Raw genomic sequence first — 14,770 nt, 5'->3', positions numbered from 1 at the left:
TATAAATGGTGAGTGATTAGCTGTGGAGCCTGGGAAGTGTAATTTACAGCAAATTACATCTAGTGTAGTTCACCTTGTGTTGATCTCTGAGGAAGAAATCATTTTCACTCACAAGAGCTAGTCAAATGCAAATCTATCCCTTTCATAAAACAGCTATTCTTCAACATACTTCAAAGAGCATTAGAAGAAAGAGCCTCCTTCTCATGAGAGAAGGCTCATGAGAAGTTACAGTTAAGTATGAGGAGGGTTTTCTTCATGCAAGGCGTTTTAAGAACTAGAATGGGTTACTCAATGAGGTTAGTAAATGTTATTTATTTAGAGATTCTTAAAAATAAAGTGGGGCTGGGCGCAGTGGCTCACGCCTGTAATTCTAGTACTTTGGGAGGCCCAAGTGGGTGGATCACGAGGTCAGGAGATTGAGACCATCCTGGTTAACATAGTAAAACTCCGTCTCTACTAAAAATACAAAAAAAATAGCAGGACGTGGTGGCATGCACCTCTAGTCCCAGGTACTCAGGAGGCTGAGACAGCAGAATCTCTTGAACCCAGGAGGCAGAGGTTGCAGTGAGCCAAGATTACGCCACTGCATTCCAGCCTGGGTGACAGAGTGAGACACCGTCTTAAATAAATAAAAAAACAAACAAACAAACAAAAATAAAGTGGCTTGGTGTAGGTGAAGATTTGCTTAATGACAACGAAAAATAGTCTTTAGCTGTCTGATGATTGACCCTGAAAAGCATATACTTAGTTTCTTTTAAAAGACTGAAGAAAGCTTTCAGAACAAATAGCACTATAAACACAGACATAAAAATTTGCACTACCTTGAAAGTATGGGTTGTTTCTTTTTTTCTATTCAACAGTAATCCCATAGAACTTGTTGGCCTCTGACATTCCAATGCATAGTTGTTGGTAAAATAGGTCAGGTTTGGTTGAAGTCTGACTACATGACACATTGATTTTGCTATTACTTTGGCCATCTTTTGAAGCCTTGCTTGGTGTACTTACATGTGGTCAGAGAATATTTATAGTCTTCTCAGTGATCTTGGCATTCTTAATTTAGAAGCAATAGGAACATCTAATGACTCACTGGGTCCTGTTGATTATGCCTTCTAATTCGCTGTAGAATACAGCACCTCTTTTTTCTTTTGTGGTTGTTGTCTTATTCAAAATCTTATTTCTTGCTTCTCTTATACCTCTGTTCCCCTAGTTGGTTTCCTTGCCCTCTTATCTTACTCTTCTCCATTGGGTTATCGTGAAATCTTCTACATCTTATTCCTAACTTAAAATACCACCATCATTACCATGTTATAGAAGCACCTTCACAATATGGGTTCAGCCAACTTTTCCATCCACCTCTCATTTCTCCTTTACACATGTGAGGTTCTGCAATGTTCCACATTACATTCATCTTGCTCTGTACCCATTGTTCTCTCCAATTTGAACAGCAAGGATGCTCCCTCCCTTTTATTCTTTCTTGTTAACATCTCCTCATCCTTCCAGATTCAGCCCAGCCACCACTTCCTCCCTGACACCTCACACTGAGTTAGACACCCTGAGGGTTCCCACAGCACTTAGTGCTGACTGTCAGTCTCCTGAGATCCTGGAGGACTGGAGCTATGTCTTGCATTTCTGTATTTCTGGCATAGTTCTTAGAGCATGGTACAGGTGCTCAGGAAAGGTTTATGAAATGAAGGGCTGAATGAATGAGGTAGAGATTATGCTTCATTTGCTTTCTTAGGGAAGGATAAATGAATGAGTTAGGCTCATTATGCATTCCTGAGGGGTGTGGACTGTGGTTGAGCTAAGTTATGCCTTTGTAAGAAAGACATGGTTAGCGCTGTTCGAGGCTGTTAATCAAAATCTAGATTTCTGACTTCCAGTGCACAATGCCATAGAATTCCAACATTCAAACATACTGAAAGAAGACCAGGTGGCTAGAGCTTGTCCAACTCATACAGGCAGTTACCTAACTGATCCAAAGTTACTTTGTACCCTGGAGTTTGGGACACCCAAGTAAGAGCTGAAAATTGGGGCAGAAATAATCTTTATCATCATGTCCTCAAATAAGCCCAAACTAAAATCTCTTGTATAATATGAAAACGTTTCAATGGATCTTTCAACAGTGGGTCTATTAACATTTTAAATTTGCAATTCGAAGAGAGTCCAATAATACCTAATAGATATTTATAAATGTGACGAGAGCTTTATGTAATTTTGTTATTTAATCTCTGCAACAACCCAAAGGGATAGGAAATGTTATTATTCCCATTTTACAGGTGGGAAAATTGAGGTTCAGAGAAATTAAATAGTTTAGGTAACTTTCTGAAGTCATACATTTACTGGTAGTGGAGTTAGAATTTAAAATTATATTTGTCAGACATCAGGGACTTGCACTCTTAATTAACCACTTTTTTTCAGTCTTAGCCACCAGGGAAAGCAACATGTGCACATTCTCAGTTCTTTTTATTGATACTGTATCAACAAAAGCATATGAAGTTTTCACTATATAAACAAAGTAGCAAGATGTGAAGCATCAAATATTTAAAACTAAGAATCTAGAATGTAAGTAAATACAAAGGGAAAATATTATTCTAGCTATGCAAGGCATAGGTTGTTATTAACAAAGTGATAGATGACAAACTGCAATCAGAGAGGGGGTGGATAAATTGTGCAAGGTCACAGAGCGAGTGGCTGAAGTTGGATTTGAAGAAGGCCTGTCTTACTCTGAAATCCTCCCAAGGCCTCAGTTGTTGGGTGCTGATAGGCTCTTATTTAAATTTGTCATGGAAACATAGAGCAGGAATAAACTTAATGCCAAAAATCCTGCTTACTGCTTACTATATGATAGAAGACACAGTTGAAACAAAAATTTTTACCACTCAAAGATACCATTCTGGCATTAAAGTGAATTAAAAAACACAATGTGATACTATCTCATACCCACTTGAATGGCTACTATCAAAAAGATAGAAAATAAATGCTGGAAAGGATATGGAGAAATTGAAACTCTTATACACTGTTGGTAGGAATGTAAAATGCTGCAGCTGCTTGGAGAATAGCATAGTAGTTCCTCCAAAAATTAATAATAGGAATTACCATATGATCCAGCAATTCTACTTCCATGTATACACCCAAAAGCACTGAAAAGCAAGAACTAAAAGAGATATTCCTAAATGACTGTTCATGACGGTGTTATTTACAATAGCCAAAAAGGTGAAAGCAACATAAATGTCCATCTGTGGTGAGTGGATAAACAAAATGTAGTATACATATAACCATGGACTATTATTCATTCTTTTTTTTTTTTTTTTGAGTAGAGTCTCACTCTTGGCTCACTGCAACTTCTGCCTCCTGGGTTCAAGCAATTCTCCTGCCTCAGCCACCAGAGTAGCTGGGACTATAGGCATGTGCTACCACGCCCTGCTGATTTTTGTATTTCTTAGTAAAGATGGGGTTTTACCATGTTGGCCAGGCTGGTCTTGAGCTTCTGACCTGTGATCCACCTGCCTTGGCCTCCCAAAGTGCTGGGATTACAGGCGTGAGCCACTGCACCTGGCTTACTTCATTCTTAAAAATATATGAAATTCTGACACATGCTATGAAATGAATGAACCTTGAGGACATTATGTTAAGTAAAATAAACTAAACCTGTCAGAAAAGGACGAATACTGTATGATTTCACACATATGAAGTGCCTAGAATAGTCAGCTTCATAAAGACAGAAAGTAGAAGGATGGTTGCCGGGGCAGGGGTTGAGGGGAATAGGGAGTTATTGTTAATGGGTACAGAATTGCAGGTTTGCAAATAAGAACTCTAGAGATGGATGGTGGTGGTGGTTGCACAGCAATGTGAATGTATTTAACGCCATTGACTTGTATACCTGAAATGGGTAAGATGGTAAATTTTATATGTGTATTTTACCACACTTAAAAATAATTTAAAAATGAGCTAAGTGTTACCAGTCAGAGTCCAGTCAGGAAACCAGTTACTACTCTAGCCTTTCAAATGGAAGAGAGTGTGATAGATTCAGTCACACATGGGTTGGCCAGCAGAAGATGATGAAGCCACTCAGAGGTTAGCAAGAGCAGGAGGCTGTTCCCATCCCTAGGGCTAGAATTCCACAGAGAGGAAGGTGTATTACCTGGTCCTAGAATCTCGGGCCACATAGTTGGAACTAAAACCACAGTGGTCGGGGTGTGTGGGGCTGCTGCCAGGTGAGACCTAGGGCAACTAAAGGAGGATCTGTGTCTGGCAAGAGCTAGAGACACAGGGGAGATGTAGCTGCTGCTGGATGCAGCTGAGGCAGGAGAGAGGGGAAGAAATACCCTAGCATCTCCCCTCCTTATACCCTGCCATCTTCTACCAGTACCTCCCATGGACTGAAACTACTCAGAGACCAGTTAGCAAAACAGCCCAGATATGTAGTTTCCTGTGACACAGAGCAGAGTACACAACAAACCAATGAGAAATGGATCTAAGGGCAACCTGGCAAAATACCAGCACACTAGTTTGTGAAAGGCTTCTTTCCTTCTTGTTTAAAAAGCAATTTTTAAAAATCTCTCTACATTGAGTTTCAAATACCTCCATGTTCAGTGATACTGATTATTATTAAATTAATTCACTTTCTAGACATTAGAAACATTTATTAAGAGTCTATATATATTTGAATAGAGGTTTAGCTTTGGGTATCATTCAATGCTTCAGAAACTATCTCTTGGTCAACAAACTTCAAGTCATCCTGAGCAAAATGGTATACTGTTTTGTTTTGATTTGTTTGTAAAGTGTGAGCTCAGATAGAATAAAACTCTTGCTCTTCCTTTAAAATCAGATCAGAGTTCACTTTCTTCTCTGGCCCTTCATTCACCCGAAACCTAGGTTAGTGTTTCTTTTCTCTGCAACATCAGCACCATGAGTTTACTTAAGAGTACTTTTATAACAATTTTAACATTTTGTTGATTTGTCTGTTCTTTCTACATAAGTCTGCAAACAACTCAAGAACAAAGACATTATGTGTGTATATGTACAGTATATGTATATATATTTTCATAGATATGTGTGTGGTTATACTATGCTATCTCCAACACTAATAACTAACAATAACCATTTCAGGACCAGATACATCATAAGTACTCAATACATTTAAAAAACTGAATAATTATTTAATGAAATACAATTAATAGGTTTCAGCAACTGTTTGGATGTGGGGAGCAAGGAAGAGGAGTCAAAACCGCATGCGAGCTGTTCAGCTGTGGTGATTAGGAAGAATTGTGCTGTTAATATAAATAACAAAGAATGGGGTAAAACCTTTTTAAATAAAAGTTTTGTGAATTTTGTTTTTGAAATATTCTAATAGACAATCAGAAGTATGGAACGGGCCTCAGAAGAAATGTCAGGGCTTACAAATAAATTTGAAAGTCATTTTCATAGATGGGATTTATAGAGGAATCATCATGTAGCAGCGGCTTGTTTTTTCCATATATTGCTGCAACAGTGTTTTCTCTTATCCTACATTCTCTTTTAGTACTTTACTACTTCCATATCAAGAGGTGGAGTCTATGTCCTCTCCCCTTGAACCTGGGTAGGCCTCTGTGTTTGCCTTGACCAACAGAGTATAGAAAAAATAGCCTTGTTCTAGATTTCTGCCTTGTTCTAGTAGATTATTTGCTCCTAGAACACAGCCACCATCTTGTGAGGAAGCCCAAGAAGCCTTTGGTGAGCTCATGTGAAGAGGAACAGAGACCCCTGGCCTATAGCCCCTGAACCCCAGCCATCAGGCAATACCAACTTGCCAGCCACATGAGTGAGCCATCTTCAAATGTGAAGCTTTCAGCCCCCACTGGAAATAGATGATGCAGAATAGAGCTGAGGCATATCACATCTACCAAGCTTTGTCTGAACTGCAGATGTGTATCATAAATTATTTTTATTATTTTAGAGTATTAAGTTCTGGGGGTAATTTTTTATATATCAAGAGATCATTGACATATGTAGGTGGAAAGGATCGTGAAATTTGAGTCTGACAGGCCTGAATTCAAATGCCTGTTTCTACTATTACCAGGATTGTGGCTTTAGGCATTCTACTTACACTGTCAGAACATCACTTTCCTCAGGCATAAGGAGCTAGCACTGCTTATTGCAGTGGGGCTGTTATGTTAATTAAAGGAATTGTTATACATTAAATGCCTAGTGCTGTGTTTAAGCTCTCTGGTGATTAATAGGAGTGCTATTTCCCCAAGAACTAGAAAGTTGAAGTTTTGTGAGCTCTCTGAAGAAAGAATATGCATGGAGTAGAACAGGTCACTTGGGGATGAATAGGGAACAAAGAGTTGGTGAGGGAATAGTCAAGAGGAGGAAGAATCAAGACTGTGTAAGATTGATTATTTCACTCAAATTTTCTTCAGAAAATGTGAAGGTCCTTAATTTAATTTGAAAAAAATTTTTGATAAAATTTGAGTGAAATAAGAGACAGACGAATGATGAAGATAAATGAACCACAAAGGCAGCGATTCCTGTAGTAGAGAGGTGATGAGCGACATATGACATAACAGTGTTGACAGAGCAGAGATCTGGGAGCCTGAATACTAAGGGGTAAAAAGAAAGGGAATAGTGAATAGTGAGAAGCAGCAAACGGTTGGCATTTATATATGCCTTAATGTCTAAGTGTGTATGTTTTTCTTTAGGTATGTGAGAATATCAAAATATGAAAAAGGTATGTATCATCCACCAAAATTTCTCTTTCTCCAGTATAGTGGTCTTTCTCTTTGCTCTAGAAATTTATCCAGATGCACCTTCTGTGGGTTTTATTTCTTTATTTATTTTGAGATGGAGTTTCACTCTTGTTGCCCAGGCTGGAGTGCAGTGGTGTGATTTCGACTCACTTCAACCTCTGCCTGCCGGGTTCAAGCAATTCTCCTGTCTCAGCCTCCCAAGTAGCTGGAATAAAAGGCACCCATCACCACACCCAGCTAGCAGGTGCACCTTCTAACTCATCATCCACACTCTTCTGGTTCTCCTTAGAGGATTATTTATTATGTTTATCACTGCCTTTGTGGGTTATTTTTTCTTATCTGTTTTGTATTTACATTTAAAATCTCGTTTTCCAAAATGTCACATCTAATTATTTACCATAGTTGTACATGCTTGTTATACTCTGATTTCAAAGTGGAAAGCCAAGTGTACAGATAAAGAACATAATGACCAGGGGATCAATGGCCATATCTAGAAATAGGAGAAGAGAAGTGCTTTTTAATAGATGTAAACGAAAGCATACCATTAAAAACTACAGGTTTCCCACCTTCACTTGATTATCTGATAATTTCAGTGTGCAATTAACTAGTCAGAAGGTATCTACTATTATAATCTCAGAGTTTTTGAGTTAAACAAATGACACGTTATTTCATAAATAGGGAAATGGAGACTCAGAAAAGATACCTGTGTGAAGTTACAGTTACTCACCTTCCTACAATGGTTCAGTGAAATTGATACAAATGTGTGATCATAGTAAATCCACAGTGAAAACCCAGTTTCCAAATAGCCCATTCTTGTTTTACCTTTTTGAAGACTACATTTTCTGAGATGAGATACAAAGTCATTCACATAAAAGATTTTTAATATTCATTCTCAAACATTTATTTAGCTCCCGCCATGTACAAGGCACTGCTTTAGGTGGGTCTTCTAAAACATACTACATGAGGGTATGAAAGATAATTTCTGGTTTAAAAAGCCAAATTAAGAAAATGTAATATTTATTAGGCACTTGTAAGATAAAAGGTACTTGCTAGAGCACCTCCTCTGCCAGCTTTACACCTTCGTAAAATTTCTGGTTTGCTCAGGAGATATGAGCATGATGCTAATGAGAGCCGGGTCAGGAATTTAATTCTTGACAGCTTTGTACGAGGAATGCTAATTTTGACCAACTATGTCTAGGTTGTTGTTAGTTGTAGTTAGTTCTGCAACTGAGGGAAGTGTGGCTGGTAGAGCTGATGGTGACCCAACAGTTATATAGGGCCAGTAAGTGGATACAAGAGGCAGGAAATGGAGCTATCCATGGTATGTTTCTGAGTTCTCCCCTGCCGCAGGAGACAACAGTTGCAAGGCAAGGGGAATTGGGACATGGGATACAGGATACAGGGCGGAAGTTGAAGCAGAATTCACCTGGGAAGCGTAACACTTCTTTCCCATATCTGTTTCTTTCCATGTGTATGGAGTTCAACTAGCACAACATCCCTGGCCTCTCTCAACTCTTTCACTCTCTCTGCCCCTGGAGAGGTGTCTTGTCTGCATAGTGAATTTGAAAAAAAAAAAAAAATGGACTGAGTTTGCTGGTCTCTTCATTTTACTATCTGGGAGCTAGTTGCCTGCAGGGCATATGCCCACACTATTTGTCACTGGGCGAATTTGTCTGCCTGATCTTAGTGTTCATAAACAGGAAGACCATTTGCTTACAGATACAAGATACATCCTATAACCTAAATGTTATCAGTAATAGAGGAGATATTTTGGCCCTGAATATCCTTTTGCCTTATATCTCAGCTTAACAACTTGGGTTGGTTATTTACTGAGTTCCCTTTTTAAGACTCCTAAAGGATACACAGGGAGAATATTCTGGTTGCTGGAACCTCTGGGGTAAGTGGGTGTGTACTGATTTTTGTTGTTTCTAGTGCTCTCATAGTATTTTGTGGCATACCTTAAGTATCCATATTGCTGTTGTTTACAAGGCAAAGATCACCACATGCTTCATCTCTATGGCTTCACTGTCCAGCAAAGATTCCAGTAAATGAAAATACAGAACAAAGATCCTCAGTATGGCAACCAGGAATCCAAGCTGGGAGGCCCAAATCAAAGTCAAGGGCACAGAAATAATCAAACGTAGGAGATCATAGGAGAGGGACTGCATTTCTGAGCACCACACCCAAACATTCAGAAGCACAGCTCAGTAAAACTGACATTCTGCACAAGCCAAATGGGCCAGCTCACTAAGGCAGAATTGCTCCGATATTGCTTGGACAGATTGTGACTGTTCTTCAGACTGAAAAGGTCTGGAAAAATTTTCAGGTGACCCCAAAATTAAAGTTCAGAATCCTGGGAATTCTTATGTCCCCAAACTACACATAAAATTTTAGTTGTCTGTTAAGCAACGTGTGTGTTTGAGCAAGTAAAGGGTGGTGCATCTAAACATTGCTTAAGACAACTATTAGGATTTGTGGCTTAACTTTATTAAGATGTCAGCAAAGGTGTAGACACAAAGAACAGAGTTTGGCCCTTTTAGCTCATCACTGAATGAGTAAATATTATTGTCTTCTTTCATCCCTACTGTGCTCCCTCCCTTTTGAACTGGATTGATGTGGCCTATGAAGAAACTTGCCCTCCATTTTTGAGAAAACGAAGGCTGAGTGAGGTGGGTCTTAAGAAGCCCGCATGAAAGTCAAGATGTTTTGAATGGTGTATGAGCTCCTGGGCAGCCTCCTGAAATCATATTATCTGAAGTCCTTTGGAGTTTCTTTCCTGAGGACAACAACAACAGTCTATTTATTGGTTTCAGTTGCTGTGAAGTGACCATCCTGCAGAAGTGAGGCTGTTGCCCTTAGCTACACATCTCTTTGTGGCAATAATTTTGAATAACACAGTACCAAATCAGCAGCTGGGCAAGGCACAGACCCTGATGAAATATTTTCCTAGTGTTAGCCTCCTTTTATAAGACAGGTTGTGGCTAATTCAGCTTAGAAGTGATGCACATCCTTTTTCAATCAAAGAAAAGGGCTGACTTTATTTTAACACTATCCTCTTCCCTCTCAAGTAGGGATTTGCTTATTTTTATTCTGCCTTTCTGAGGTGTGTTAGTTAAAATAATAATCCAAATCGCTGGAATAATTTTTTTTCCTGATCACACCCACCTTACACAGTTATTGAAAGGATTATAGAGGATAATGTACAGAGCACACTTAAGCAATGATAGGCAGTGCGATTATAAATGTGATTGTTGTGGTTATTCTTATCCCAGAGAAGACAAAGCTCAAGGGGGCTGGCTTCTGTTTTCAAATCATGAGTGTTTTTGTTTTATCCCCTCTCCTCTCATCTCACCCCATCCCATCCCATCTCATTCCATTGGTTCCATAGATATTTAATATTCAGACTAAGTGTTGAGTACATTTCTGTTTTGAATTTCATTTGCTATCTTCTGGTACTGTTAGCTCCTGATCTCTTTTTTGTTTTGCATTTCACCTTCCATTTCGAGAGTAATCTGCAAGTTTTGATATTTACTTTCAACATAGTTTCACTCAATGTAATCAACTTTCCATTATATACCAACAAGATGCTTGGGGTGGGGGGGCATGTCTTTATGTATCCTGTACTTGGAATCCATTTGCAGTCTTTTGTCTCTTTTTCTTAAAGCAGATTCCAAATGCATTCTATGTCTGCTGATATTTGAAAAGGCTGTAAAATTAAAGCTAGGCAATTATGAATACTATGAAAAAGGTTTTGACAACTTTTGTTGGCATTTAATTCAAGTTAAACTCCTCTCATTCAAAATAATAAGCATAATGTTACTTATTATGTAAATGAGGTGGCAAGGCAGATGTTTTTCTTCCTGGTGCATTCACTGGGGATTAATACATACAAAAGCTGAGAAGGAGGGGCTGGTGTGCAACCTGGGAATTCGAATAAGGGTTGAGCAAGAGGAAGGATGATTACTCTTGAGCTGTGCTCTTCAATAGTGGAGGCAATAACCTCATAAGGCCATTTAAATTTAAAATAATTAAAGTGAAATAAAATTAAAATTCAGCTTCTCAGTCACATTAGCCAATTCATTTGTTCAACAGCCATATGTGGCTGGTGGCTACTTATTCAAGAGCACAGATAAAGACCATTTCTATCATTGCAGGAAGTTCTACTGGACAGTGGCGCTAAGCCCAGAAGGGTTAAAGTAAAGGGAAGGATGCTTGTAGATTCCTCTACAATTGGAACTTTACCCTTAAGAGTCCTGCAAGGTTCTCAGAATGGATGTACATCCATTAAGAGCCAAGAGATGTAAAAGTTAGAATTAAGTGGCTGGTTAAATTCTACCTTTGCATATCACGGGGATACACTATAGTTGTGCTCCTTAAACTTTAAATGTTCATACATATCACATGGGAATCCTAACGTGCAGATGCTGATTCAGTAGGTCTGGGGTGGGGCCTGAAAGTCAGCATTAATAAACAGCTCCTGGGTGATACTGATGGGCACCCAGGTGATGACCTGTGAATTGCACTTAGGGTAGCAACGTGCTAAAGTCCTTAATAGCATTGACTTAATTTACAGCAACATCCCTGAAGATGGTTAACCAATCTGACACAGGAATCTTTAATCACTGAAGGCTGGTGCCAGGGTACATCTCATAGCCACTTAAAATTGAATCATTTCACATCAGAGTCCTGGAGAAAGCAGAAGCTGCTGTCATGTTACCAAGAAGAAAAAATGGCTCATTGGAAAATACTGAATACACTAATTTGAATCTATGATAATTGGGATAGTACTCTACCTTTCTAGGTATTCAATTTTTGCAGATTAAGGAAGAAAAAAATTTTTTAAACTAGCATAGAAGAAACTGCTGCTCCATGGAAACACTGATTTGCATACATAAAAATTCAGTCTATAGACATCCTTCTCAACCTTGTCTGCACAATTGGAATCACCTGGGGGAACTTTTAAACATTAACATGTTAGATTTCACCCTCAGATATTATAATTTAATTGATCGTGGGGGAGGAAATCGGTGTTTTTTGAACACTCCCCAGGTGATTCTCACATGCAGTCACAGAGAATCTTTGATCATAGCAGTGGATCTCAAACTTGAGCATGCATCAAAATCATGCCTTGTTAAAACATGGATTGCTGGATCTTACCTCTAGAGTTTCTGATTTGATAGGTGGGATGGACACTAAAGTGTACATTTCCAACAAATTCCCAGGTACTACTGCTGCTGGTTTGGGGCTCATACTTGGAAAATCACTCACTGACTTAGGACAGCACTGTTTCTCAGTCTTGGCTACACATTGTAATCACCTGGAGAGGCTTAAAGGCTACTTGTCCTTAGATCCCAGCCGCAAATATTCTGATTTAATTTTTCCAGGGCCTAGTAGTCTGTGCATTGAAGATTTTAAAAAGTTTCCCACATGATTAAAACTTGAGAAACATTAATGGTAATAAAGCAAATCCATTAGGTCTGAGGACCAGAAGCACTAGCTTTACCTGGATGTTTGTTGGAAATGTAGTCTCAGGCCCAAACCCAGACCTACTGAATCATAATCTGCATTTAACAGCATTGTCCGGGTGACTTCATATACATTAAAGGTGAGAAGTACTATAGTAGATAGCCTTTTAAAGTAACAATTTATTGATCTGTGTCATTTAAAGAAATTCTTGTAACAATTTTTGATAGTTCCTAAAAATATTGTGGCACATAATTTGGTCCAAACTCACTCCAAATTTTTGTAGCTTTACTAGATTGCCACTCACTGCACAGACAAGCACTTGGTTTCTGTTTGCTTTGCAACAGAAGGAATTAGTAATCCCAGCAGAAAAAAAACTGTGGACTTTCAAGTCTCAAGTAGAAAGAAGGTTAAGAATAACCAAGTTTTTAGGGAAGTAGTTCCACGTATTTGCATCAAGCTTATTATTCAAGATAAAGTGCTTTTTAGGTTAATGCCTTTTGATTTCAGAAAACTGTATGCATTTAATTTATTACCAGAGATACAATACAGATAAATTCTTAATTTATGAAAGTTTTCCTTATGCAACACTAAGATCCTGGAGGATGAGAAGTGGTGGGGAATATAATGTCTTAAAAAAAAAGTTGCTAAATTGTGTTTTCCTAATTAGCCTTTCTTGGTAGTATTTTAGGGAAATATTGAGTGCTCATAGATGATTATAATGTAGAAAGACCAACCATGTGATGTGCCAGAGCACTGGGTCTTAAACTTAAATGTGGTAGGAATCACTTGTTAGAAGTAGATTCTGATTCAGTAGGTCTAGGGTAGGGCCCAAGACTGCATTTCTAACAAACTCCTAGATGCTGGGAAGCTGCTGGTTCGTGGATCATACTCAGTAGCAAGGAGTTAGGGTGACTACTCTCCCAGGATACCTTTTTGTAAACTACCATCTCAGGGACTCAAAAAATCAAGAGGTCTGGTATAAATAGGAAGAAGGGTGATGTTGCTAAAAGTGCTGATTTACTAATTTAAATCACCTGGGAAGAGAAAGCCAAAGGTCAAAATTATTCATAGACCTATCATTAATGGAAAGTTAATTGGGAAATGAAGAGTCATTTGAGGCAATTGCAAAATAGTAACACAAATACCTCAGATGACTAGTGGGGCAAAATTTTCAAAATGTTGCAAGCTGTCTGGATGCTTGAAGTAGCAATTTACATGCATAATTAGGTGCAATCAACAGTTTTGAAATGTAATATATTTTCCGAGTCCATATTTACTTGTGACAGATGCTTAAAAAAAACTATGTCCCCCAAAAATAGAGGGGCAGAAGAAAGGAGAAATATTTGCATTTAACAATAAGAACCTTTAAAAGGACATGTCTAAATTTAGAACAAATTAAATTGACATATTGTATATTTATTTTGATTTAATCTTCATTTAAACCTTGAAAGAAGTTCACAAACATATTTTGGAAGTAGCAAGCATGGAAGAATAATAACTTACCAGTCAGCTATTCCTGCTGCTGTCTGAACTGACGTGATTTTTATTTCTACACTGTAAAAAAAAAAACCTGACAAATTCAAACCTTTGTTGCACAAAATACTATCGACTTTCTTCCTGTCTTCAGAAGGGGCTTCATTCTTTAAAGATACCAAATATCTTTTAGGAAATTTAAATAAAGGTGATTTAAACTGGTAGTTTCTTTTTTTGTAAATCAAGGTCTTCAGGTGAATGCGCACTGTGAATGTATCTTACTGTTCTCAATATAACAATGTTAGGTGCTCACTATGCACTAAGACACTCTGCTAAGTACATTACACATATAATCTAATTTACCATTATAAACATTCTATAATGGTTGCTGGTTTATTACCAGGTACTGGGGAGGAGCTTACTCTATTTTTAACAAGTTCCCAGTTTAGAAAATGAACTTGAAATCTAATTTTTAGAAAATTTGAAGGAAAAGAGAATGGGTAATTTGGTCCCTAAACTTTTTCTTCTTTTTCAAAAGCTTGTTCACATTGCATTATTCAGATTGGTTGTCTACACTGAGGAAAGTGGCAATTAATTTCTGTCACACATGCAGCGTCAGATTAAGAGATAGCATTGAGGAATACAACCTAGTGATGTGTTCTTGTGTAACTGCATCTAAAGGGCAGTATGTCTTGATATGTAAAAGTTGTGTTTAAAGTTAATGGAAAGCATTCATGGGATGAGCAATGCAATTTTCCAGTTTCATCAAGCAAGTGTGATCTGTGATATATATTAGGGGAAAAAAGCCATCATCTGCTAAGAAATGCAAGAATAGTTCATTAATCTGCTGATCCATTTGGGAGCATTACGGAACTCAAAGCCCAGAACAATGGGCTGTATTTAATATTGAACAGGTTCTTGATAACCCGCCATTTATCTCCATAGCTGCTTGAAGGTCCCTCCTGAACCTGCAGAGTTGCGGTAACAGTTCCCGTGAAGTTGTAAGCTACTACCCAGCATTAAGTGCTGTTTAAATTGAGAAGTCATCCTGATCACCTGACTAATGGTGAACCCCGATTTAAGAACTTCCAAGTCTACCCTCG

General features: G+C 38.2%; 1 protein-coding gene across 2 annotated transcripts in view; it reads left to right on the top strand.

The window, feature by feature from the left end:
• The window catches only part of ZCWPW2 (zinc finger CW-type and PWWP domain containing 2), a 408,857-nt gene that overhangs the window by 205,594 nt on the left and 188,493 nt on the right, over positions 1-14,770 (top strand). The gene's annotated exons all lie outside the window — the stretch shown is intronic.

This window comes from Aotus nancymaae, unplaced genomic scaffold (assembly GCF_030222135.1).
Source record: "Aotus nancymaae isolate 86718 unplaced genomic scaffold, 86718_ANA_hifiasm-v0.15.2.pri h1tg000019l, whole genome shotgun sequence".
Taxonomy (NCBI): domain Eukaryota; kingdom Metazoa; phylum Chordata; class Mammalia; order Primates; family Aotidae; genus Aotus; species Aotus nancymaae.
Note: the sequence above shows the minus strand (reverse complement) of the source record. Positions and strands in the feature narration are given on the sequence as shown.